The 27,864-nt window shown below is 37.9% G+C and overlaps 1 protein-coding gene across 7 annotated transcripts in view; it reads left to right on the forward strand.

The window, feature by feature from the left end:
• Window positions 1–27,864, forward strand: part of Khdrbs2 (KH RNA binding domain containing, signal transduction associated 2) — a 497,340-nt gene that overhangs the window by 325,841 nt on the left and 143,635 nt on the right. The window lies entirely within an intron of this gene.

The following is a 27,864-nucleotide window of genomic DNA, read 5'->3' on the forward strand; positions in this document are numbered from 1 at the left end:
CAGTCACCCCCAGCACTGTGACATCACACAGGCCACCAGTCACCCCCAGCACTGTGACATTACACAGGCCACCAGCTATGCCCAGTGCTGTGCTGTGAGTGGTCTCTTTCCATTAGAGGCCATGGGCCCTCTATCTCTGTGGGCAGCGGCAGATGTTTTTGTCTCTGGAACCAGTGTAGCACAGACCAGTTAAATCAGCTGGCCTTATCTCTATGGACAGCTCAGCTGTGAAGTACTGACACTTCACATTTCCCCTGCTCCTTTTATTTTCTACTTTCAGGAAGAAGATTGTTGCTTTTAGGAAGAATCTGTCCAATTAACTTAAAGTAGCTTTAAATATTATTTCTGTTATATTGATTATCAATAGAAAATTGCCAAACTAGATATATGTTGAATCTTGGAATATATAATCTGAAATATTACAAGCAATCAAAGTCATATTTATATAATCTGACCATTTAATGTCAAAACTCATTATTTTTAATGACATAAAAAGGGTCCTTTGCTACCAGTTTGACACAAGCAAAACTATGTATTTTAAATATAAGCAATTTTAATAGCAGTTTGCAATGTAAATCTCAATATATTTTTTGCCCAAATCTCTACCTCTTTGAACTAAAAATGATACAAATTCTTGAAAGTTCTTTCAATATGACATTTTTTTGTCCATGCAGAATATTTTTGTCCCTCCTAATAATTGAAGACAAACAAATAATGCACAAATAGCTTGTGGATATTTTCATTCTGAGCTCAATGTCTGCTCCAATGTGGAAAAGAAGCTGAAGACAATCCAAGATCTTGTGTGTTTCCTGATTTCGCTCATGTTTCTTTCTCATCCATCTCACCTCCTCTTTGATGAACTTCCACATTTTTTGTTTTCTACTCCATGTTTCTTTATCATTTCTCTCACCTCTTATTCCAGAATCCATGTGATAATCTTTGCTCAAGCTGCATTTCCACTGCACACCCTCTCGGGGCTCAGCCATTCTTTGATTTCGTTCAGTCTATCATGATCTTTCTGTCACTTTCAGTAACTTATTTATACTTCGGATTCTCTACATTCCTTTCATTTTTTGGCTTTTTGCTAACTTCTCTTATCCAGCAAATCATTTAACTTTATTGTAGTAAAACCAAAAACATAAATTAAGAACAAGGCTGAACTTAAACCTTTACTCTTGACCATTTTTGGTCAAGCATTTTTGTTCCTTGAGTGTGAATTTGCCTTGGGCTCTATCCATTCATCCACCTGCCACCTGTCCACTCACTTTTTATTCTCAAGAATATCTATTATTTACTGCAGTGCTATTCTTCATGCCCACAACAGGCACAGTGCAAAACAGCTAGCAACAGTGGTGGGTGGCACAAGTCATGGAGAAAGTACCTAGGTAATCAGAAGCAATGCATAACTCTAAGTTATAGTCCAATAACTAGGTAAGAAAAGTAGATATCACCCCAAGATAATGTGAGCAACTCTTTTAGTCTGGGAACTCTGAGGATCTTGTTTTAAAGAAAGAGGTGGTTTAGTGTTATCTCACCATCTCTTTAATTTGAGATCTGGAGGTTGTGAAAACTGCCTAGTTTATATTACTGGATAAAGCACCAGTTCTTCTGAGAGTTTCCTGTTTCTTTCGTGTCTTTTCCAGATTCTACACTATACACACATTGAAGATGGTAATTAAGTCAAAAAGTTTAAAATTCTTAGAAGAGAAACAAGGAGTTTTCATTATCAAATTATGAAACTACTGTGAATATTTTTGAAGTAAATTGTATGTATAAGAAATATTTTCAATATACATACTATAGTATTAAGAATAATGAAAAGATTAGCATGACTTTGTTAATGTATAGGTTGGTGATATTAAGGTATATTTTCTTTAATGTTTTGTATCTTTGGCCTTATGCATCACTCAAATAAAAACGTATCTTGATAAATGATTTTTTTTTAGTTTCAACATCATAGATTGAGGTTTACAAAATATGTGTGACAGTGTAAGATTTAAAACAAAATTTGGCATACATTTCTAACTTCTAACATTGTAAAGTTTTATAAACTGTATGTGTGGGAAGTATTTCATATCAACACTGAACCAAGCCAATCTTTCATTAATCCCTATGAAAAAAATCCACATGAGGGCAGAAAGAATTTGATCAAATTAGTTTGCTTCCTTTAGGCTTTTCCAAATTACTCCCTTTCATTTTATTATTCTAAGGAATAATTTACTGTGTTTAATTCTTTCTGACTGTCACACTTGTACCTAAAAAGGAACTTTTGTCATTTTCTAGGATGAATGGGAGTTCTGTTGTATATTTTTCCCTCTTTGGTCAGCTGATGGATCACTGGCTTCATACCACCTCTGTCATTTTCCAGGTTCTTTGTCTATTCCTGGTTTCAATGCCAGGTAGTGCTGGGGTTTTCCTGAGCTGTCAAATGAAGGTTGTTTATAGAAGTTGATAGGAATGGGTGTCCCTGCACATGGGGCAGTGGTCTGCTTCATGCTGTAGTTGTCCATCCAAATCTACCATGAGTGATGACTGGTCACTAACTCGGTGTCCATGTGGTCCCTAGCATTGGTGGGTGGCAGAGGTCTTTTGATGCTTATAGTCAAGGGCTCCTCCTGCTTCTGTGGTCCATTCTCCACCCCTCTTCCCATCCGGCATGTAACGATGTCATTGGGGGAAGGGGAGAGGACAGGGTTGTTCTGTCACACACTAGGCTATATGCTTTCTACTTCACAGTAGGAATTTGTCACCTCAATTTTGAGGTTTATTTTGACCCTACCTACAACAAGGCAACAGCTGACTCATGTCTAGTTTGTGGTGTATAAGAAAGGGATAGGTTGTAGGGTAGAAAGTTTTATGGCAATAGATGGGGAAAAAGCATGAAGAGTCATTGTTACAGCAACATCCCACGCACTTACTACTATTATAGAGGGAGAAAAGTATGAAGGGTTGTGTGTTAAAACGATATCCCAATTACTGTTATTTCAACAACTCCTAAAGTGTGGCACAGATGTGCATTTTGAAAAGTTCCGTGGCATCCACATAATAATGCTATGTTTTTAGTGATGGAATGAACAACAGTCTGATTTATGAATTACATTTTGTCCTGATTTTTTAATAGTGTTAGATTATGATCATTTAGGGTTAAGCACATAATTGTGCTCTAAAATATCCTTGAGTACACTTTATTACACATCTAAGATTTCTTTATGACCCCTTATATCTCTGATCTAGAAGGAATGTGTCATGGATAAATGAATTCTCCCACTACTGCTCAATTGACAAATTCTTAAACTTCAGAAAATTTATTTTCCAATATGTAAATGCTTAAAGGAAAAATAACATTCTGTCTGCATAATATGATGGGATTTTAAGTCTCTTGTCAACACCAGGTAATTGAACTATATAAATACTTTGGTCTCCAGAAGTAATGCACCGACTTAACCTTCAGTGTTTTTAATCTGTTGTATAGATGTGAGTATGTGTTTCTGGCTCAAATTCCTGCTAATAGGTGTAACAGTATAGCCATGGTGTTATTACTTTTAGCCAATTGACACTTCATCCTCACTAAATAATTGAAGAGAGGTCAAAGACACCCGTTTTATTTCTCTAGTTAGTTATAGCACTGGTGTCTGAATATAAATTAGATTCATCTGTAGCAAATAACACAGGCAGTCAAAGGATTTCTCATGCTGCAGGCACATTTTTCTTATTTATTGGCAGCATTAAAAATGTGTCCTACCTAATTTTATCTGAGTAGATAGATAATAAAACATGAAAAGTTAAAAAAAAAAAAGGCAGCCCGTCTGATGCTGCTGTCGTGTTGCCAGAGTTTTCAGACCCATCCAGTAATACACGCATCTTCCATATGAGGTTAAGTAGGGAAGTCATCTTCCATGGAGTCTGTGCATAAGGGAGACTTGGGTATTTTGTGGAATACACGTCTCACAGTGGTCAGCAGGGCAGCACAAAGACGACGACAGCGGTATAAGTAGCCATGTTATGTCAAATGAAATGGTGGCAAAGATATGTCAACAGTAGATATTTCTGGCCAGACTCATGAGTGCCACAAACAGCTCTGATCGCATGTAGCTGACAGTGGGAGGAAAGACAGATTGAGAATCAGAAGATATTTTCCTTCCAGCCCTCTCCTCCTGAGTACGGAGACCTTGTACATAGACTTAGTCCCTTTCAAGCCATGGGCTTGTCACTTAAGAACTGAGGAGAGCAGTTTAGTGTAAGATGATTCAGAATTTTCGTCATCCTGGGAAATATCTTCACATTCAAAGCAAGTAACTAAACAACAAATTCTCCATGTGTGCATGAGACTGAGGAAATGAGCAGTGGCCACCAGGTTTGCAGAACTGGTTACGCAATCCATCCATAGGACCACAGCAGCTTTTAAACTTTTGTACTACCTTAACTCTCCCTGTTTAAATTTATCTCAGAAGAGATTAAAGTCGTCAATGAAACACTGCTTTCGCACAAGCAAATCCCACAGGGTTTGGAACAAATCATGCACGTTAATCGTTGAAATATTAAATTCCTACCTTTCTCCAGTACTGAGTTCTGTTCAAAGCTGTGTCTTACGAACAACCCACAATGCAATGCACTGTGAGGAGCTGATGGCAGTGTCTCTGTGCTATGGAAGAGAAAATAAAACTGTATGATTAATCAGCTGTGCCCAGGGGTCAGACAGCACACTGACCAGTAAAAGACCCCTCCACACTTAGTTATGTACTCTTTTTAGACGGCAATTATTATAGTTAAAATACATTAATAAGACCTGTTTCATTTTGTGGAGATTGTGTCACAGGCATGGGGAAAGCATCTTTCAAGAACCCTCTGAGGCTGATGGTCTGAGGTTCTCATCTCTGTCTGCATCGGTCAAAGGGTCAGAAGTGGATTTGAGATTCTTAGCCAAACTTTTAAATAAAAGTTTGTTAAGTAAACTCAACCCAAAGTTATGAGCAAACATAAAAAGAAGTCTACTTTTTCTGCTAAATTATCAATTTTACAAAAAAGACTTATGCGTTAAGATTTCACCAGAAACATATTATCTTGGAAAATGACACTTATTTGTGGTGTCCCCTTTCTAATGGGAAAAATTAAATGGTGAACCCTACTAGCAGCAAGAAAAGACAACCAAGTCTCTACCATGAGGATTTTGCATAGTGACAACTTCCGGTTTGCTTCCAGGGGGATAAACATAGCAACTGCAAATACAATGGATGTCCTTAAACCAAAAGCAATTAGCTTTTGAGAGCATTCTTTACTTCAATCATGATAAAGACAATTGCTATTCACAATAGCTAAGTTATGGAAACAGCCAAGATGCCCCCACTGCTGATGAATGGATTAAGAAAATGTGGTATCTATACACAATGGAATTTTATGCAGCCATGAAGAAGAACGAAATGTTATCATTCGCAGGTAAATGGATGGAATTGGAGAACATCATTCTGAGTGAGGTTAGCCTGGCCCCAAAGACCAAAAATCATATGTTCTCCCTCATATGCTGACATTAGATCAAGGGCAAACACAACAAGGGAATTGGACTTTGATCACATGATAAAGCAAGAACACACAAAGAAGGTATGAGGATAGGTAAAACACCCAAAAAACTAGATAGCATTTGTTACCCTCAACACAGAGAAACTAAAGCAGATACCTTAAAAGCAACTGAGACCAATAGGAGAAGGGGACCAGGAACTAGAGAAAAGGTTAGTTCCAGAAGAATTAACCTAGAAGGTAACACCCATGCACAGGAAATCAATGTGTATCAACTCCCTGTATAGCTATCCTTATCTCAACCAGCAAAAACCCTTGTTCCTTCCTATTATTGCTTATACTCTCTCTACAACAAAATTAGAGATAAGGGCAAAATAGTTTCTGCCTGGTAGCAAGGGGTGGGGGGGTAAGGGAGGGGGCTGGGGGAAGAGGGGAGAAATGACCCAAACATTGTATGCACATATAAATGTAAGAAAAAAATTTTTTAAAAAGAGACAAACTGCCCAGGAATCAAGTGCATGGTTGAGAAGAACTTCCCCTCTGCCCTTTGAAGGTTTGATAATTGAGTCTGATGAAATAAACTGACAATAAATTAACAAGAAAAAAAAAAAGACAATTGCACCAGAGTCAGCACTTACTGGAAGTGACAGAGCTGACCCTCTTTGCGGGTCATCAGGGCTCTGAAGATAAGTAAGTGGTTAGTTCACCTGTTCCCTTCCTTGTGCCTTATATTTCAGATGATAATTAAACACATATTTTTTTTCATTACCAGTGTTGAATAAGTGTTGGTGGGGAGACTTCTGTTCATTTAGATTCCAAAACTTACATTTGGAAGCTCAAAAGGGTTCTCTTTTTTGATTAATTCTACCTTAGGAGAATTTTCTAAGCTATTAATGTTTTGTGATCGATACAGAAATAATATCTATGGCTTAAAAAGCTAAACAAAAATACCCTTAAGGTTAATCGAAGTGTAGGTGAAGGTTATGTTTGCACAGAAAATGAAAGTAAAATTATGTTCCTTTTAGAAAAATTTGCCCACAGATACAGATCAAGTCATCGGTATTTATCAGATGTTTGCTCATTTCTCTTCTATGTGTGTGTGTGTGATCTTCAGCCTAACTCTGGTTGTTTGGAAACCATTGTAAGAGTCATTTGAAAAGGGTTCAAATGGAAGGTGGAGGAAAGGAAGGAGGAGGGGAGAGAAAAGCTTTAATTTTAAAGAAATAGAAAGAGTTCATGAATATTATATCCCTTCAAAGAGTTTTCTTACAGACTTTCAAAAACACATTTTATTGGAGAGAAACTGGGCAGAAGTTCAGTGTAACCATTGTACTTTTCACCACAAAATTGCTGGAACTGCCCTTGGCCTTGGAAGAGCATCACAAGTCATTCATGCCTGACTTGTCCTCCTCCTCCAGTGATGAATGATGGAGAACTGCAAGCTGGGGTTTCATCACATTTGTATCTGCAAGGAGCGTTACAGCTCATGACCAAGTGTCTTCCAAATAAACACCTTGTTGATTGATGTGGTACATCACAAGACAGAAGGTCTTTGGAATGGGGAATATACAATAGAAGCTGAACATATGGCATTATGCTGGAAACGAGACTCTTCCAGAAAGTGTGAAAGAAATAACATTTCCAAAGCTATTTCAAAAATATTACACTTTTGGAGCTGCTAGCAATTGCTGGGCCTAGAATTAATTCAACAGCAACAGCTTTGAAAAGACTGCAGGACAAAGAAAGTAAGTACTGTGCAAAAGTCAGGTGGGCCAGAACACACTGCTAACGAACTGTCATGTTTCTGTGCTCCAGGCATCATTTGAGTCAAAGGTGACAGTAGCTCCAGAAGTGTAATTTCATAGGCATTCCCAGACAATGTAAACAGCCTTGCCATTTTGTCTTTTAAGCATCTATTCTGCTAAACTATTAGAAAAGAGATGGTGTTATTAAAAATTATAACACAAAAAAACATATCGTGACTGGTGTGTATAGATGGAGGTCAGCATAAATTGTGAGTCTAATCCAAAAGGTATTTATTTACATTCAGCATTTTATGAAAATTTAACTTTAATCAATTTACTGTGTTTCTAGAGGAAGAGATATAGAACCTAAAGCTAATATCTTAAGATTTTTTTTTACCATAGGCTTAAATCAAAAAAGTCATGGTTTAATCACAGAACCCAATAAGCCCATTTAGATACAGAAGTCTATAAGATTCCCATCCTACAGGTCTTTTAGTTTATAAATATACTAAAGGACCTCAGTACCCAGGTCATGACTTGGATTCGGCCGTTGTATCTTTCTCCATTTGGACCATTCTTTTTTTTTGTTTTTGGTGGTACAAGGGTTTGCTTGCTAGGCAGGTGCTCTTCACTTGAGTCATTCCACCATCCTGGACCATGCGTAAGGATTTGGTTGAGTCAGCTGCCTTGACTCCACATCAAACGCTACTTCCTCAGCCAGGCACTTGCAATCTAAAATAGGACCTGAAAGATATTTTGTTACATGCCCCTACTAGCAATCCTTTAAGTGTTCTCACCCTTTCCTTTGAGGAAAACAAGGCCAGGACCTTCCCAAGACAGAATTCAGATTTTGTCACATCCAATTGTGGACTTTATTACTTTTATGACAATTATTAGCATTTCTGAGGTTATTGAAAACTTTTGAGACACACCTAGAAGGAAGACACTGTCTCTCCAGGGTCCAAGTTGAAGGCTTGTTCCCCAGGCAATGTTCAGAGAAGGGCCTTTTGGCACGTGATTGGATCATGAAGGCTCTGACCTTGGATTAATAGACTGACCTATTAATGGATTCATTATCTGATGGCCTTATCGGATGGTGGTGGAAACTAGGAAGTGAGGTCTATTTGGGGAAGGTAGGTCACTGGGGGGCATGACCTTAAAGGGTGTACCTGCCCTTCTCTGTGCTGCCTGTCTGCCACTTTGTCCCACCCCCTGCTTCCTACCATGATGTTCTCCCTCACCAAGCACTGGCCATGGAGCTAAGTGGCCATGGAGCTAAGTGACCATGGAATGTGGAACTGAGCCAAAACTAATCTTTTCTGCCTTAAATTGTTTTCTTAGGTATTTTTGTTACAACAATGAAAAGTGGCCAACACGGTGTACAAATACCTTCACTTCATGTAATGATTTATCATCCCTAATTACACTTAGAATGTGTTTTTAGTTTATTATGATTATGATTTCCCTTAGAAATTACTATGTCACAAAATGTTCCTTAACCATTTTATATGGGCATGTTTTGAATAGGTTGATGTAATTTGTGTTTGTCAGTAAGGACTTGTTTTAATAATATATTATCACTAGAGACTTAGAACTTTGAGAAATTATTGAGAAATTTATTAGAGATTATACATTCTACATCACCGAGTATATTAATTCCATTCATAAAAATAGAGTGAGCTGTGGGTGAAGCTCATTGGTAAAATGCTTGCTTAACATGCCTGAGGCCTGGGTTCTGTTTCCAAATCACAAAAATATAAGTACATATAGGGTGCTCCTGAATTCTAACTGAGTTATAAAATAAAGGTTCATATATTGGCCATTTTTGAGGGAATTTCATTTTTCTCAGAAAATTAATGTTATAAATTGACTAGGTTCTTCGTTTTCATAAATTCCTTTAAGTCATGTTAACAATAATATTAATACTGATGCTAATATTTGTTAATTAAAATAGAGATATGTCATAAATTCTGATGCTAACATACATATAAACTCACTCACTCACATACACTCACTCACACACTTATGCACTCACAGACTCTCACATTACATCCACACAAATTCAACATTCACTCACACTCACGCACTCACTCACCACACAGCCTCGCTCACCGCACGCCTCACACACACACACACTAATACACCTTCTTTGTCACCTCCAGAATTGCGCAATTGGTAAATACATTAGGGTAAAAAGATAATGTTGGTGTTTTTAATCATTTGTGGGCTTTTAAAGTCTGTAGCATGATAGGCTATTAACAATAAGCCAATCATTTGCTAGTCCTCCAACATTGAAATGATGAAGAGGTGTTGCTGTGTTTGTTTAAAGCCTCAGTTTCCTTTGGCATTGTCTTACAAAGGCACAAGGAACCTAATACTAGATAGAGAAATTTATGAACTTTGAAAAGAAGGAAATCACTGAATGTCTTACCTGACGTGTCCAGTACAACTTCAAGTATGTTAAGAAGAAAATACACTTGAATACAGTTTTTCTCAAATTTTCAGATGTGTATTTTTCGCATCTGGTAATCTCACCAAAAAGCCTTGACACCTTAGCGTCAAGACTTCAGTTAGGAAGTCTTAATGGTATATAGGATCATAGGCTATCTTAGGACCATTACATAGCTTTGACAAAATAAAATGTTATCAAATGTCCAACTTGTCCACCTCCCTAATACCATTTCATTTTATTATTATGACTGATAATAAACTTTAGAGTGTACTGTTATCAATAAACACAGCATTTGTTTCAACATTTACCTGTTTGGCTCAAAGGTGGATCGTTGAACACGCTGTACCTGGGATTGCCAGCCATGATAGGACAGCTGTGAACAAGAGCCCAGAGGTGCAGTGCCAGGTTAAAACAGAAAAGCTAATGATGAGAGGAGAGAGTGCTGGGCCCTTGGTCAGTGAGAAGAGAAGGGAATGGGAGTGAAAAGCTTTCAAAAAAACCACAATTCTCTACGAGGGATGCAAAAATGTGTAATTCAAGAGTAAGCCAGCATCTCTCTCCGTCACTGTAGGGAAGGGTGAAGAAGGTGACATTTGCAGACTGTGTGTCTGTGTAAGAATGAAACTGCAGTTGTTTTGGGGAGACCTCTAACAGCAACTCTTGAGTCTATGGTTCTCAATATATCAACCCCGAAATTCACCCGGGGTTACTGTAAACAGAAAGAGAGAAAACAAAACACTCAAACCCAGTGCAAGTCCACACTCCCGTCCTCAGAATCAGCACCACCAGCATCATTGTGTCTTCCACCTCTTGTATCATCTCCTTCAAGGATTTAGTTAGAGAGGATTTGCTCACTTTGTGAGTGTTCTCCTTATCTTTCCCTTCAGGCTTCTCAGAAGGCTTGCCATACGCAGCATGGACTTGCCCAGTTTTTCTACTTATTCCAGAATAAATTGAGCATATTAGATAACTAGAGTAAGAATTGTTATTTCCTTGCAATTATTCTGAAGCGGTTGTGTCTGAGCATAGGAACAGAGGAGATAAAGATACGTTTTAAAACTTTCTCCTGACCAACATCTGGCTTTCTAGCTGGGTTCAACTAGCCACAACCCCTTCTGCTCTCTCACTCTACATCCCAGATGGTGAGGCCAGTCTGTCCTCACCATTTTTACTGCACAAAAGATTGAATCTTATGAACCACTTCAGTTTTAAATTGATGCATTGCTGTTGGCTTTTACGATAATGATTTTGGACATGAGTGTGCAGGTTCCATTTGCTGCTTTATTTCTGGTATTACTTGTAATGTACTGTGTAACTTTTCCCACAGCACTTAATAGTAAATGCTTTTAATAACATAAAAATACATACTATTATATATAAATATACAAAAATATAGAGCGATGACTAAAATATTGCATCTGCAATGAAGGATCTCACAGACAGGAAAAGTCATAAATGCACAATGCTGTAACAAAACATCAAAAGTCAGGGGAAGGGGCAGAGCAGGATGGAGGGTCTTGCTAAACTATGGATGTGTTTACCTCCCATGTCAAGGTGCACAGAGGAGACAGTTTCTAAGCTAAGACTTGAAGAATAAATAATATTTTACTGAAATAATCACCAGTTTTAACAAACTGTTCATGTTTTATTAAATGCTAGGTTAATAATGAAAGAAAATCAATATAAATTAACCATACAGAAAACAATGTAGCACTCGTTACTAATCTGAACCTAGCATTCAGTCATTACTCCTGAAACCCCCTTCTGCTAGAAGTCTGCTCAGCACACAAATATAAATGAGGCCCTCCTTTTCTGTTCTCTGAAGATGCCTGCCCTTCTGTGGTAATCTTCAACAACATTTGCAATTAGAGGTGGTCATTAGATGACTGAGCAAGATCCCATTGTGAAATGCGATCCACTGTTGAGAGATGGTGCCTTGTGTGTGTGTCTACTTAGAATTTCAAGGATTAAGTAAACCCAGAGGCTTAGCCAAAGGACAGAGAGATCTGGGCATCAAAGATGTCTCCCAGGTCTTCCTTCCCACACCAGACCTTCATGTTAGTCCCAGAGTGGCCTCTAATATGTGTAGGTAAGGTCTATAGGGCTGCCTCACACAACTTTATGTTATGTAATGCTTACCTAAAAAATAACACAAGTGCAAATCAGGGACTGTTTGGGATGGGAACCGGGGGGGGGGGGAGGGAAGAGGCAGAGGATGAAAGGAGAAGGGTGACAGGGAAGGGTTGAAGTGTTTCACATGCATGTTTGGAAATAGAATAATAGAATGAATCTAGAATTGTAAAAAGAGAGGGATAAGAAAGAGTATCAAGGTGAATTTGACCAAAGTCTACCCATATGCATGTGTGAAAAGACCATAATGAAAACTCTGGATAATTAGTGCATGCTAATATTTTTTAAATTATGCAATATCTCCATTTCAATCCTGCTTGGGCTTAGTTCCCTCCCTGTTCATATGTTGAACTCCCTGTCCCCAGTGTAATGGTATTTGAAGGTGGATCCTGGTAGAGTTAATTTGATGTAGGTGAGGTCATAAAAGTGAGGCCCCAGTGCTGGGATTAGTGCCCTTGTAGGATGAGACACCAGAGAGCTTGCTGTTTGCTTCTCTCCTGGCCACATGGAGACACAGCAAGAAGGTGCTGTCTTCAAGATAGGAAGAGAATCCTCACCAGAATCAAGCTCCCTGAACTCTGATAGAATAAATGTCTGCTGTTGAAGCCACCCAGCCCATGGTATTTTTTTTTTTTTGGCAGTTGGAGGAGACTAATACACAGCCCAGAGAGCTATTCAAGTTACTGAATTCTCCAGGAAGTATGAAATATAAATCCATAGATTCTGGATTTAATGACTGTAAGTGATGCTTTAGCAGGGACATCTTGTAGAATACTTTCAACAGAGGAAATCCCTTCCTCCTTCCAAGTATCAGAAGTCTGCTGAAGGTCTGGAAAACCAAGAAAATAACTTAGGTTTTCCACTTTCTTTTCTTGCCCCAGGGAACAGCACCCACCTTTCCAATCCACAAAGGGCATGAGGGGATCAGCAGCAGGTTGCTTTCATACTTTCCTCCACCTGTGACCGTGATGAGGACAAACCCTTTGCCCATCTCTCTCCCCACTGTTTATCCAGTGCCTAGCTCAGAGCAGTGGAAAGCATGAGTGAGCCAGTGATTAACTGCTGTGTAAAACTATGACTTACATATTCTGGTTATCAGTCCTTTGTCTGATGTGTAGCTGGCAAATATTTTCTCCCACTCTGTGGGTGTTTTCTTCAGTTTAGAGACCATTTCTTTTGATGAACAGAAGCTTTTTAGTTTTTATGAATCCCATTTATCTATGCTATCTCTTAGTTGCTATGCTGCTGGGGTTTCGTTGAGAAAGTTCTTACCTATACCTACTAACTCCAGAGTATTTCCTACTCTTTCCTATATCAACTTTAGAGTTTGTGGTCTGATATGAAGATCCTTGATCCATTTTGAGTTAATCTTGGTATAGGGTGATATACACGGATCTAGTTTCAGTTTTTTGCAGAAAAACTGCTAACCAGTTTTCCCAGCAGTTTTTGTTGAAGAGGCTGCTATTTCTCCATCGTATACTTTTAGCTCCTTTGTCAAAGACAAGTTGGTTATAGTTGTGAGGCTTCATATCTGGATCCTCTATTCTGTTCCACTGGTCTTCATGTCTGTTTTTGTTCCAGTACCATGCTGTTTTTATCGTTATTGATGGGCAAGTGAACTAAACAGAACTTTCTCAAAAGAAATTCAAATGATCAATGCTCACCATCTCTAGCAATAAAGGAAATGCAAATTAAAACCACACTAAGATTCCACCTCACCCCTGTTAGAACAGCCATCATCAGCAACACCACTAACAACAGGTGTTGGCGAGGATGCAGGGAAAAAGGAACCCTCTTACACTGTTGGTGGGAATGTAGACTAGTACAACCACTCTGGAAAAAAATTTGGAGGCTACTTAAAAAGCTAAACATTGATCTACCATCTGATCCAGCAATACCACTCTTGGGGATATACCCAAAAGACTGTGACCCAGGTTACTCCAGAGGCACCTGCACATCCATGTTTATTGCGGCACTATTCACAATAGCCAAGTTATGGAAACAGCCAAGATGCCCCAGCACTGACAAATGGATCAAGAAAATGTGGTATCTATACACAATGGAATTTTATGCAGCCATGAAGAAGAACGAAATGTTATCATTCGCTGGTAAATGGATGGAATTGGAGAACATCATTCTGAGTGAGGTTAGCCTGGCCCAAAAGACCAAAAATCGTATGTTCTCCCTCATATGTGGACATTAGATCAAGGACAAACACAACAAGGGGATTGGACTTTGAGCACATGATAAAAGCTTTAGCACACAAGGGAGGAGTGAAGATAGGTAAGACACCTAAAAAATTAGCTAGCATTTGTTGCCCTTAACGCAGAGAAACTAAAGCAGATACCTTAAAAGCAACTGAGGCCAATAGGAGAATGGGACCAGGAACTAGAGAAAAGGTGAGATCAAAAAGAATTAACCTAGAAGGTAACACACACGCACAGGAAATCAATGTGAGTCAACTCCCTGTATAGCTATCCTTATCTCAACCAGCAAAAACCCTTGTTCCTTCCTATTATTGCTTATACTCTCTCTACAACAAAATTAGAGATAAGGGCAAAATAGTTTCTGCTGGGTATTGAGGGGGTGGGGGGGGAGAGGGAGGGGGTGGAGTGGGTGGTAAGGGAGGGGGTGGGGGCAGGGGGGAGAAATGACCCAAGCCTTGTATGCACATATGAATAATAAAACAATAAAAAAGAAAAAAACAAAACAAAACACAACAAAAAAATATGACACAGTTTGTTCTCAGTCTACTTTCCCAAAGCCCCCAAAAATACTGTACCTCCAACACTTGGTAATTGAATTCATCATTGAGCTGGCTGTCCTCTACCTCCTAATGAAATGAAAAATCTGCCTAAACTTTATGTAGCTTCAACTACTTTCCTGATGAAGCTATCTTCCATAGGTTTAGGGTAATTGAAGAAAAGAACACAGAGAGGCTTTCTCTGTTTGGCACCTTCTCGGTAGAAATCTAGGGGTCTATTTTTCTATAGTGGGTTTTTTCTATGATGGGTTCATTTTTAATATTGCAGAGGGTTCTGTGACTCATACTCGAAAAATTGTGAAAGTACTAATCTTTCACAAAACTTGCCAAGTTTTATGTTCAGAGTTTATCAGCAGTGGAAAATGTCTCCCTGAAGAACTACTGGATTTTATGCAAATAACTGCTTCAAGGGCAAATAGGAAAGAATGACATTGTCTTATTTTGAAAATTCAACAAGAATTTCTATAGAGACATGAAAAGACAAATTTATAAGCAATTAACAAAGCCTAGCTGCGTGGGCCGCACTGCTGGCATTGTCCAGATGGCAGACTCACGGGGCAATTGAAAAGCACCATGAAGAGACAATTTCCACTGGGAATGGTGATAGAGCCAAGGTGCAAGGAACAGCAAGAAGCCTTGAAACCCCACTCTCAAGGGGGAGACACACAGTTTAGGAATCTCAACAGTTTAGCTGCCCTGAGAAAAGGACATTCTCTCATCTCTTCCTTCCTTCCAATTTCTTGCCTGTGCCTCTACTTGACCTAAGCTAAGAGAAAACCAGGTGTGAAGAGAGCCCAGCTATGCAGCCTGCGGTGGTCAGTGTCCTGGGGCACAGGCCAGAGTGGATAAGGCTTGGAAAGCCCTAGTAGCTCATCTACAATAATCATCAGACAAGTCTTCATGTGAAGTTCTGGGGGCAATGGTCTGAAAATAATCAAGAGAAGATTAGAAAAACATCTCCTTGATGATGTGCAAGCCAGGTGCTTTTCAGAATTGAGATTTAATTTTCATTTACATTAAATTTACTTTAAAGAAATGCATTAAACATTGATGTTGCTTGTATTGATAAGTACTGTATAAGTTCACATGTACATAGATGTTTTGTAGTGTTTCAATCAGGGTAACCACATCTCCAGCTCACACTTTTGTACAGGAATTCTTACATCTATTTTGTCCTGCTCAGGATGTCCTATCTCCTATTTTTTGGAAAGGAAAGAACTGATTCTTGAAAAGTCCACAGTTGGTTTTATCATGTGTAAATACTATAGATATTGCTCTAAGAGTCTTACAGGGCGTGACATATTTAATCCTCATGCAGTGAGGGAAAGTCGACTATATCTTACCATATCTTTCTAGCACACAAGGACCCAATGCTATGAAGTGATTTTCCCACAGACAGTGGGTGTCAGGTCATCTTCTGAATGCTTTCTTGAAACTTCAGCCTCTGTGTCCTTAGCCTCTACCATGTGCCACCTCCTTTATGGGGGACTAGTGAGACAATCAGAGTTCAAAGCATACATAAATTTTAAGTTGTAGCGATGGCAACAGATGAAAGATAGTGATTTTTCTATATAAAATTTTACGCTGAACTATATTAACTTGCAGACCTTTTATACTCAAAATGAAACCACTTACAGAAACAACTCAAGCTCACTTGTTGTGGGCACACACAGGTGGGGGTTGGTGCTGCTGTCAGAGGTATGCTGGAGAATTTGGGGTGAGTTGATAACGGAATCACAGTAAGAATTTGTGCGAGCAAATCAGCGAGTGTACTCTCAATCCCAAGGACTCCGGACAGGTTTTTCTCTTTACAGACACTATTTTAAATTGTAAGTAATTTCATTTCACAAGAAGGAAAGAAAATGTGCACATGGTCAGATGAGAATTCTTTGACAAATCTGAATTTTAAAGACCGCAATGACATATTATAAAAATACCCTTTTAACATAAATGAATTCCATTTTCAGAATCTAAGTTATATCCTTTTCTGCATGCCCTTGTCTAATGAAATAATTTGTCCCCTGATTTCAACTAAAATAAAATGAATATTAAAGTGAGGATTAAATTAAATTTGTAATAAAAAAATGAGTCTCTCTGAAAATTTTCCAGATAAGAACTGTGAAATTTTAGATTTAAAAAGCTAACAGCATAATAAATCTACCCAGTTTTAATACCGATGACTATCTGGCAATGTGACTTTCAGCCACTTGAGTGCCATGGCTATGATTAATGCTCACTTTTATTTTAAAAATATGTAGTAAATTTGATTTTTAGGAAATTATATACAAGAAGTTCTTAGCAGGCAGTCTATTGCATAACTGAAATTTGGGTCACATTATACAACTATCTAAAAGAAATGACTTCATGTCCTTTTTCATTATTGTTGTGCTGGGAGTACACTGTGACATTTACAAATGCTCTTACAATATCTCATAGTTGAATTCACCCTCCATCATTCTCCTTTATCCCTCTTCTCCCCCATTCCTGGAACAGATTCAACAGGTCTCATTTTTCCATTTTCATACACGAGTACATAATATTCCACCACATGCACCCTCCTTCACCTTTCCTTGTATCCTCCCCCTCCCTCTGGTACCAATTCCCCAGACAGGACCTGTTTTACTTTCCCAACAGAGAACTCTTAAGAGAAGTACAAATAGCCAATAAATACATGAAGCAATGTTCAATATCCTTAGTCACAAAGGAAAAGAAAATCAGACTGCACTGAGATTCCTTCTCACCCCAGTCAGGGTGGTCATGTTGACCTGTATTATCACGCTGATTGGTTAATCTCCTCTCCATTTTTCTCCTTTCTACCTTAGTCCCCTTGTTATAGTAATTTCAACAGATTTTAAAACTCTACATTCATTCTTAAATAGAAAGTGCATCAACCATATTCACCCTTCTTAACTTCCTTCTTTTACCTCCCTCACTCATATGTCACCTCCCCTTAGCATGACCTGTTTTCCATAATATTACCTGTGGTTTCATGGAGTCTATAGTCCACATATGAGAGAAAACCAAATGATTTAATGTCCTTTCAATAAAACTTCAAACCTCCTTTTTAGGTATGTATGCTCTTTGGAATTTTCAAAGTAAAGAATTTTCCTGAGGGGTCTGAAAGTAGACATTCTAACTTGTAGGTCTTCCTGTGCTTCCCAATGATGTTGACAGACAAGCTGAATAAAATAGTCTAATACACTTTACCAGATTCAGAGTTTTGTCAATAGTAAACACAGTGCTTGATGCTCTTAAAAGACTCTTTGAATATTTAAAGTCAAGAATCTCCTGTGTTATTTAAAATAGGAAAGCAATGTCGTCTAGGAAAACTAAAAATTTTAATATTACCAAATTCAGAAACAATAGATAGTAGCTTGACATGATTTCAACTTAAGTTGCAGATACAGTGTTTTGTGGCATGCTACTTCGGGCAGTATTTATTCATTAGGAGACTCACACACATGTTTTATTGGTCCCTGGCTTCTCAGTTTTATTTAATTCTGCAATCTCCAGATTTTGTACTAGTTACATGTTTTGAAAACTATAAATTTGAGCAACCTTTACTACTAATTCAAAGTCATCCTAACCACACATAAATGCTCAGGGCACAAGCTGTATATTATGAAGAGGCAACAGTTCATGGATCCCTTCCCACAATCAAGAAAAAAACCAACAAAACCATTTTGAATCCATTATCCCATTGATGAATGGAATCATAAAACTAAAGTGGTTTGCTTATGATGTATATGAAATAACATGTTAACACAAGTTTCTGAAAGAAATACTTTGTGAGTTACATACTTGGGACACTGGACAGTTACCTTTAACCATCAGCTCACTTCTGTACAACTTCTGTACCTAAGAGATTTCATTAAATGAGAATTTTATGAAGCATCAGCAAATATATGTTGAAAAGACTGAGTCTACATGTTTTATGAAGACAAAATAGATATTTTAGCTTAAAACAAAAAGTTATATACAACTCTTCCAAAGGGTTCTTAATTTCTCCTCCCTAAAAAACTGGGGAATTCTTAGTGAGAGCTAAGGAGGGTGTGACAATGGTGTGGTATATTGTCACCAGTCCTGCCTTTTTGAGTATAGCTTATGTGGCTAATCCATTATCATAGCCACTGAGTCTCATCAGAGGGTTAGAACCTACCTCAACTCAGGAAATCCAGCAGCCAACGCTCATCAGCTAGAATTACCCTATTATCATTTAGCAGATATAAGTTAACCTAGGCATTGTGTCAGACATTGGCTCGATAGTGGGGAAAAAACAAACAAAAAGCAAGTAGGAATGCTGCTGTCCTCATGGAATTGACCAACTAGAGGTTGCAGAGTTACAAAAATGGACCACTAATTATAACAGGCAGTTTCAAGTATTGCAATGAAATCAATGAGCTACTGTGGCTTCAGACAAAAGAAGAAAATGTTCCCTATACAAGGGAACGTGAAAGAGAGAGCACTGCTTGTTGGGATGAAAACCCATATCACACCTGGAGGGTGAGGATGGAAGATGGATGGAGGACCATGTTACTGGCCTGGTGCACTCAGAGAGCTGAAGAGAAAAGCACAAAGTGTGGAATAATTGAGTAGCTTGGAGGATTAATCTGTAAATTAGACATTTTAGGATCTTTTAAGAAATTAGACTTTATCTTAAGAGTGGTGGAAACCACTAGGTGGTTTTAAGTAATTTTGAAAGAGACTCATATGTTTGGGGTAAGTAACAAGAGGAGGTGATAGAAGGGGGACTCATTAGGAGGCTGCAGTCATGATCAAGGTGAGAGAAAATGGTGATGTGAGGTAAGACCACTGGTACTGGGAACCAAGGAAGTCAAGTGAATCACAAAGGGTTACAGTACACATTGACAGGGTTGTGTTCTGTTGCTTGTAGAAGACAGGACAGGGGTGATGTCTGGCTTTCCTTCTTGGGAAACTAGATAAAAAATGGTATCACTCACTGAGATGGACAATAAAGAATGAAGAACAAATTTGAAGAAAAAAGATGAGCCCCTTTTAAATAGACTAATTCGGAGGGGTGTGTTTGTCAACTGACAAGAGAGCAATAATTTTTCTGCATGAAGTACAGATCTAAATAAAGTCCATCAGAAGTTAGTGTGGGAGCATGTAACTAGGGTTTATCCATAAAGATGTTCACTCAAGTCTTAGATGTAAGTGAAGTCATTCTAGGCCTGAGGGCATGTTAAGAAATGACAAAATAGGGAAGAATCTGAAATAATGAAAGCATTCAAAGGTACTCATGAAAATTTGGGGAAAATGTGATGCAATGCAACAGTCATGTGTTCTGATTTTATCTGGGGTGAGTATGCCAGTAGGTTTGTGGATTAAAATCCTCCAGGTACCTCTAAAATCTGGCCTATGTTCAATTCTTGCTCTACAGGAAATTGCTTCCTGTGTCCCAAGTTGTGGTGCAGTGTGGTTTTGGAGTTATATAAAGATGAAAAGACTGGTCCGATAGAAGGAAAAAAATCTTGGCAAAATAGTACCCACAGAAAATGGAAGTGGTCTGTAAACTGTAAAAACCTTCTGGAAATGAAGTAATTATTTCCCAACCTTATAATTGGAAAAAGCTCCCTTGAAGCACTAAAAAGGGCTTCAACCACCCATCACCCCACCCTGCAGATGGACAGTGGAGCACAACCAAGGAGATATAGCAGGAGTCAGTTTATCAATTCAACTATGACCTTCAACTTAGATAGTTGATCCTAAAAGTGTCATCTTTTTTACTTTTTGTATGTTCTTCGCCTCTGAGGTCATCAGTGCTGTCCATTAGATGAAGAATTTCCAGATGGATCAGGCTGCAACCTCACTTATAACCTGCATCCATTAATGCTGCAAAGCAATCACACAAATTTTACACAATAGATTGAACAGTTCTCACGTTTTGGTAGAAATATGAAACATCGTGGGAAGTCACTGAGAAGACAACTTTTCCAGACTTCCTGATGTAAGAAGACTTGCTATGGTCTAGATTGTTATCTTGTTTAATTAAAATTCTCGAAGATTGTGACAGAAGTAGCCCACAAACTACATGTAAGAAAACTTCTGAAGTAGGAGAAATGAAAGCCAAATATTCCAAGACAAGTGATTCAGGTTTCTAGGAGTTAACTTGTTTAATTGATAAGGAAGTACAGAAGTCTTTAATAATGCTTAATCTTAGGAAAGATGTAATAGACAATCAGGTGTAAATCCTGACTGGGCTTAAGGAGTCATTTGATATCATCTCAGAGAGAACAGCACACTCAGTTACTAATCAATAAAACAAGAAACAAAGTGTTGATGTCATTTATAGATGTATCTGTATCCAGCATAAAAACAGGAACAGAGAAAATATGTATCAACACTAGAATTTTGGTATTTCTCAGCTAGGAAAAGGGGGGTAGAAAAAGCGAGCAGTGATAAAGTGAGCTCTCCAGCATGTTGTCTTATTTCCTTAAGTTACATCACATTTGAAGAAAAATTCTAGAAGTGAAATTAATGGAAAAAGTTTTCATTTAAATTATTCATTAAAACTGAATAGAAAAATCTCTTTCCTCAATCTGTTATTTTCGTACGCCCTCTTTGACCTCACCCAAACATTCATTTCCCTAAGATCATTTGTATGAGTGAAATCGTTTTATATTTTACAAATTAAATGTTGCTTAACGTTCTAAAGGGCTAAAGGTTTCTCAATTGCTAAAATGCATTAAGATATTTCAGTTGAAATAAGCATCTTTAAAAAGAAAAAGAGAGAAGAGAGAAATTTGGAGGAAATAGTTAAATCAATTATGTTCCAAATTTACTACGGAAGATATTGTAGACTTTTGCCAACCTTTTGAGATTCAATAAAGCAATTCATATTACCACACATAGGACATGTATTTTCTTGAAGCTAGTAACCTAACTACTGGGAAATAATCCTAGGAAAAAATTGCTAAATGTGACAAGAAAAAGCAACCCACATTGTTAGAAAGAGACAAGACTGGTGGTATAACCCTTTGTGTTTACTTTATTCACTTTTGGGATCTGGAAGCCCAGTCTTACTATCCCTCTATTAATCAGTTTCTAGAGGAATGATGTAACTTAACTACACCCACGGGACATGGATGACTGTAATAAAATGTCACTTTACCAATTTACAGGAGGAGGCACATATTTCCAATGTCCTTCTTGTCATTTATATTATGCAGTGGTAAAAATTGGTAAATATGGAACAATATAACCTGAAAATGCATTTTATCCAGATATCAGTAAAGCCATATAAGTTTACTCTACCCCAAATCAAGTTATCCTGTAGAGACCAGGTCCTCTGTGCTCTGGAAATGCTCTGTCTGTCAGAGGGATCAGAGTGGATATCCCGATGTCTGACTATAGGACCAGTCACTTCTCTTTCCAATCATTCCTTCCTATCATCTAGGTCCATTATACCAAAACTTCAAGAGTTGATTTATTTTTTAACTTCATGAGCATACTTTCATAGTACAAGGGAGTTTCATTGTGATAACCCGATAGATGTGTACAGTGTATTTTGAACAAGTTCACCCCTCTATTGTATTCCCTTAACCCTCTTCCTTCCTCCTCCCCCCTTTTACAAACAGTGTTTGGTGGGTTCACTATGCTATATTACATATCCTCAGTACCCTCTCCTCCAAACTTCAATAATGTAGGTATCTCTGATATCACTTTTGCTTTCATCCTCTCCTCCTCCCCTGATCGTACATTGTCTTTCTTTTACTTCAAAATTTTCCTGTGTCTCATATTCTGATTTTAACAATAGAAAGTTCTTTTTTTAAAGCAGGCAGCAAAGCAAAATGTTCTTTGTGAATTTGGACTGATGTGAAGAACAGTAGAGAGTTGCATCTTATCACAGTAGATGTTAGCTTTTGCGAATTGAATGTGAAATAGTAAGTGAAAATTCTTTTGTAAATTTTGTGGCATTTTAGGGATTTTCTCTGTGATTCAGCCTCTGGCTTTTGAAATGGGGGGTGGGAACAAAGTGTTAAAAAAAAACCAGTTAATGCCTTTAATCCATGGAAGTTGTCAATCAAACATAAAACACCACACAGACAGCCTTGGGCGTATCACCACCCTAATTACAGAAAGTCTGACCTGTCACCGATGTTTTAACACTTGATTTATTTCCTGTTCAATTTGTTCAATAGGGCCAGAGTTAATTGGTTTTCCAAATGAGTGATAAAATATAAAGATCTAGCTTCATTAAGTGGAAGCTATACTTATTATGCACTGATGACTTGTAGGTCTATGCAAAGGTTAGTAGGGTGAGATTTCAGGGCATTGTGTACAAGACCATAGCTTTGACTTGGTGCTAATGTGACTAGCAACCAATAAATATTCAAAGCCACAGTGGCTGATAGCAGCAGAGAGAGCTTATGACCTAAAAAATCTCGCCCAAACCAAATGTATTTAAACGTACTGTTTAAAAAATATCACACTGCTTTTCAAATTGAGCATATTTTTTTTTCTTTAGGAAGAGGTACTTCACTGAGTTTTCTGATATAGCACTTAGCATTGCCATAACCACGATTTTTCTAAGATACAGAAGAACATTTAACGTGGCATTTGGATGCTATCAGTGACAAAAGGGAGACAAAACCATGAAAGCTAATGTGTACAACAGCATGGGGCTCCTACACGGACACAGGAAAATTGTAAAGTAGTGTTTCTCATCTTATCATTTCACAAAATATGTGCTACTTTAACATTTGAGCACCACCATCGGTAATGCTGCTTTTCATCACTGTGAAAAATGTACTCCCCAAGACGTCTGTGCCTTTCCCTCATGTCCCAGCACCTACTACTGCCTTCCTTGTTTTTGGACACCATGACAAAAGTATCAAGAGGTGACTTGTCTTACACAGAAGCACCAAGTTCTATCTGATAAATATGTAAATCTGCAATTGAAATAAGAGCAACTCCCATAGACTTTTGCAGGAATATTTTGAACACAGAAATATTAGTCTAAAAAATTCATGTGGGTGAATTCTAAATGTCACCTTAAATGAATATGGTGCGTTAATTTTGTTCCATTATATAACATCATGACATTCTCCATTTTAATAGGTCTACTCTTAAAGAATAAACCAGCCTCTCTTCAGGAAAATGGATTTTGAAATAGATAACAGTGCTTTTTTAATTCATTTCCTGGGGCTGTGTTAACAACATGCCACAAACTGGGTGTCTTAAAACAACAGAAATCTATTTTCTTGGAATTCCAGAGGCTACTAATCTGAAATCAAGATGTCAGCAGGGTGGCATTCTCTCTGAGAGCCTGGGTAGCATCCTCTGGCCTCTCCCTGGCTTCCAGGGTTGGCCATTAATCATTGACATTTCTTAACTCTCAGTTGCCTTGCTCCAAATTCTTCCTGCATCAGCGCAGGTGTTCTCTGGTGTGTCTGTTCTCACTTGACTGTCGTCTTTCCTCTTTTCATAAAGACACCAGCCTTGTTGGATTAAGGTCAACCTTAATGACATAATCTTAACTAGATTACATCTACAAAGACCCTATTTTCAAACAAGTTTCAGATTTCAGAGCTATTACTCATAGGGACAACCCATAACCACTACCTTGTGAAGTAATTTAAGTGTCATAAGTATGAGACATAATCGTTTAACTTAAATTTAGCTACTGTTTGGGAAAATGGTAGTAGTCTTAGAGTTACATTATTCTGCTGCAAAACAATGTGCTTTTTAATTTGGCACAGTGAGGTTTGATTCAGTTAAGCCTTTGTCTTTATGGTGGGTGACCAGGGTCAAGTTATATTACACAAAATATATTTTGTAATATCTGAGACAAGTTCCAGGAGGCCAGGTCAGGAATGAAGAAATGACCCACAGTGAAGGCAGAGTCCAGGACCCACTTACTTGATGGAGTATCTGAATTCCATCTTTTCCAGTAATAGTAAGAGAAAACACTTTTTCTCAGTGAGTACTGTAGGGATGAAGTGTTCTCAGAAGCAGTGTCTCTACAGGTTCCCTAATCACACTATTACATGGAATTGAACAGTCTGAGGGTCACTTATCACCTACGTACATGTTCATTGCCATTGACCTAGGTACAATCCTGCCCAAATGTTTCAAATGCAGATAATCAAGAGGTCAGAAGTGTGTGACTAAATCACCAAGAATCAATCACTTCTGCTGGAACTACACACTGAAGATCATGCCTAGTAATTGCAAGTAATAGCATTAAAAGAGATAAAATAGTATTTTCACGTGTTATTTGTGCCTATTCTCCGCCACACTCATTTGAACCCAGATAATCCCACTAACTCTAAAATTTAAGTCAAACAAAGCCATACTGACATCATATAGATGGTACATGTATTATAGATTATATAGATAATCTAGAAAATCACTAATTAGCTAAAAGAGGGTTCATGTATTTCAATTTCAGTCATGGTGGATTGTTACATTATACTAAAATAGAGGGCGACAGCATCTCAAAGTACTGATGCTTGTTGTATAAGCAAGCTCTCACTTCACCCTGAAGAATTCATTGAACATCTGTCTGTCTGCTACAATAGTCAAAGAATCACAGATATCCTGATTGAATGGGGCTTCAAATCAACCAGTATGACTTTTCAGATAGAGCTCATGAGGAAATGAATAAATTTGTTGCCTACTTTCCTTCATCTTGTTGAAGTTCAACCTGACTAAACCCAGTCCCAACCCCTTTCTTAGTGGGGGAAGGATGTGAGCAAGACAAAGTCACCGTTACCTTAGGAACAATTATCAAGGGAACCCACAGGAAGCAAGTTCCTTATGCCTACCTCTGTGCACCAGAAGGAAGGGAAACCCTCTTTGTTATAATCAGCAACTAGTTAATTCCACAATATGAGTTGATTTCACTTAAATCTTACGGGATTTAACTACATTGATACTGAGTAAGTAAAAAAACAGTCCTACTAGTAGCTAGGTAATGAACAGGGAACTGAAAATTCAAATGGGAACCATTGTAAGACCTCCATGATTTGCAAAACAGACAAACTACCAGACAATGGTATTCATGGCTGTCTTGCAAATGATGTGCCCAGAGTGTGCAAATTCAGACTCCTCTAAAACTCTCTTAGCTCTGTCTGTGTGACCCATAGCCACATGCAGCAGTAACTCCTCAGTCTCATGCTTCCAGCATACCTTAGTTTACTGATTCTGACCCATCCTGTCCACTCTGAGGTCTCCCTCTTATCTGCTTCTAGCAATAAGCTGACAAACTTAGCTTTGTTTGAATGCACTTGGGTTCTGGTAGTTAGTGAGCTTTAATTGTCTAATTCCAGTAGTGATTCTAAACACAGTAATGCCACCATCTTCCATCTGCATAGTGTCTGCCTCACAACCTAACTTCCTCACATGGTGTCATCTCACCTTTGCTCCTGTATGCTGCTTTCATACCACAATGTAGCGTTTGTTCTCCTTTCTGCATCTGGTCTTTGATTGACTTTTGAACCACTTTCTATTTCTAATAGAAGTGGAGTTCTAATAGAAGAGGAGTATTTATAATAATACTCCTCTATTATTTCCTTTTCCATTAAATCTATATTTTTACATATCATTTGTGCACATGATGTTTGATACTAGGTTCCAAATCTTGTATTGCAGACATAAATCCTATTTTTTGTAAGGTATATTAGATTTTGAGGGCCTTTCAAAATGACAGTTGTCTTTGAGTAACTTAAAATATCATAAATGTAATACATTCAAAAAACTTAACAAAATATGTAAAAATCTGAAGCTATGATAAAGTCAAGTGCTAATACAAAAATATGCCTAAGCCAAAGGCTAGGCATATTAGAAAGTCTGCAAAAGATATCTCTCAAACTATACCTAAATTTTTACCTCTTTATAAGGAAGTTTATTTCATTAATTTGTATTTATTTTACTTTTAAAATTCTGATTTGTTTTATATTTTATCTTCTCAGTGCTAAAGTTAATTAATGTAAAACATGTTATGCAAGTTTGTGATGTCAGTTTCCTTGGAAGATATGCAAGCATACTCTCCAATACCTTCTAAACTGGCTAAATGATGGGCATTATTTTTCATTATCGTATCAGGATGGGTTTGTACCTAGTCTGCTATTTAAGCTGACTTTGGGTAAATTACTTCATGCTTCTGAGGGTTACTTTCCTGATTTGTTGTTGGAAAGATTAAGCCAGGTGTCTCCTGTAAATCTTATCATGAAAGTTATGGGACCTCATAGGCATCTTCTTCAGAGTTATTATATCATACACTTATTGAGTACCTGTCATGTACCAAGTACTGGAGGAATAGGAAACTCTTTATTAAGAAACACTCCATGGCCTGGTAACGTTGGGCCTGCAGAATCACACGGGTGACGAGAGAGTGTGTTGTCTTATGATGGGGAGAATGTTATAGCAAGATCCATGAGTCAGTGAAAGGAGTCACTGTGGTTGTGCAGGAAGATAAATTCTCCACAGTACCAAAGTCAAGTAATACTCATCCAGAATCAGGGGACACAAATATTTCTCCCATATGCCTTGGGTGAACAAGTAAATTTTGTTGACTTTTCAGAGTAAAGCTTAAAGAAGATAACGTTTTTCTTTATGTAAAAGGTACACAGGCTCCCACAGAAGCATTTTATACACAGGAATTGATGACTTTTAATACAACTACGTGGGAACTGGAGTAACAAATGTAATTGAACTTGTACATAAGGAAGCACCAGATTTGTGTGCTGGATAGAAATTTTAGGAGTAAAAGATGGAGTTTTAACACTTGGGTATCTGAATTGGTAGAAATATAAAAACAATCAGAAAAATACTAAATGTGTTTAAGCCCAGGGATAAATAAGAAATCCAAGTGGAGAATAATTAGATTTAAAAAATTATATTGAGGCTGAGGTTATCAGGAAATCTTGACTCTACGAGTCCCTTCCCTCTGTACCTCAAAGAACGCACATTCTTGGATCCGTAGACAGCAGTGCAATATGTCACCCTATGTTTATTTGCTAAGAATTAGCATCAGACACTTGTTCAATAGCCCATCTAAAATTTCTGTGTATATTAGCATTAGTTTTCAAACATTAACTTTATTGAGGCACTGTGGCACAGATATATATTTTCCACTAATGCTTTGCAAGCTATCCCTTACATTTTGAATCTTTTTTTATAATAACAAAACTAATAATACTGAGTGCGTAATGCTCCAGGATGCCCTGTTACTTATCTGGCTAAGTCCTAGTTACAGTATAAAATTGCTACAATATCTGTTCACAGCCTTGAGGTCA

Source organism: Castor canadensis, chromosome 8, assembly GCF_047511655.1.
Source record: "Castor canadensis chromosome 8, mCasCan1.hap1v2, whole genome shotgun sequence".
NCBI classification, from domain to species: Eukaryota; Metazoa; Chordata; class Mammalia; order Rodentia; family Castoridae; genus Castor; species Castor canadensis.